Genomic DNA, 1,285 nt, shown 5'->3' on the forward strand with positions numbered 1-1,285 from the left:
AGGAGGAGGAGGAGGAGGAGGAGGAGGAGAAGAAGAAGAGGAGGAGGACCTAAGAATGACCTATGGTTAGTGACAGAGAAGGGAGGTGGGGAGCAAGTATGGAAAAAGAGTAGACATGCTTGCACGCTATATGCACATGTGAAAATAGCACACTCAATATGAATATGTACAAGTAAAATGAGCTAACAAAGTAAAAAATTAAAATCACTTCGCCAAAAGAACAAAAATCAAAAGAAAAGCACCAGATGCCCCTAGCACTGTAGCGTTTACGGCAGCTAAGGCATGGAAGTAACCCAGCATCCACAGTAAGGAAGTGGATGATGAGGGTGAATGAAAACTCTCTAAGTAAGGCGCCACTCACAGGTCCTAACTTAAGGCTTCAATGTTTCTTTTTTAGGAAAGCTTAAACTTCCTATTCTAGAGGTATCTTTATTTTCTTCTTAAATATATCAAAAACACTGTTTTCATATCCCATGATTAAGTAAAACATTCCTATAACTGACCCTTTATCTAGCTAAGGAAGCTTTCTCTTATCTATTGTTTGCTAAGAATTTATTTTTGCATGTTTACGGGTGTTGCAAAGATGCTTCTCATAACTGTAATGAGGAAGAGACAAAAACAAGAACCGGAAGGATGTGAACCACGTGGTCACCTGTTTATGAGCCCTCCAAATGTACAAAACAACTCAACAGCATGCAACGGGTCAGCACAAGAAGTTGTTCTAAGGTCATGCTGCCAGCTTTGCAAAGGAAACCCCTTGGAGACAGAAACAAGACCAGACAGGGACGGGACGTCATCTAAGATATCCCCTGTGTTTGTTTTGTTTTGTTTGTCTTTACAGATATCTAGGGACTACAGAGATGCTCAGCAGCTAAGAATACATTCAACATTCGGGGTACCTGTGTTCGGTTCCCAGCACGTGTCTGGCAGCTCATAAGTGCCTATAACTCCAGCTGCAGGGGATCCAACACCCTCTTCTGTAATCCAGGGACACCTGTACTCTCATGGCAGACACAATCACACACACACACACACACACACACTAAATAAATAAATAAACATATTTTAACATATTTTTAAAAATAAAATTTTCTGAACTACATGGTATCAAGACTCTATGAACCTGAAATGGCAGGTAAGATCCTTTTTTAAAACTTTATTATCATGGCGAACAATGAGGGCTAATGAGAAGCCAAGGACAATGGCACGGGGTTTTGATCCTACGTAATGTGCTGGCTTTGTGGGAGCCTAGCCAGTTTGGATGTTCACTTTCCTAGATATGGAC

This window comes from Microtus ochrogaster, unplaced genomic scaffold, assembly GCF_000317375.1.
Source record: "Microtus ochrogaster isolate Prairie Vole_2 unplaced genomic scaffold, MicOch1.0 UNK15, whole genome shotgun sequence".
Lineage (NCBI taxonomy): Eukaryota > Metazoa > Chordata > Mammalia > Rodentia > Cricetidae > Microtus > Microtus ochrogaster.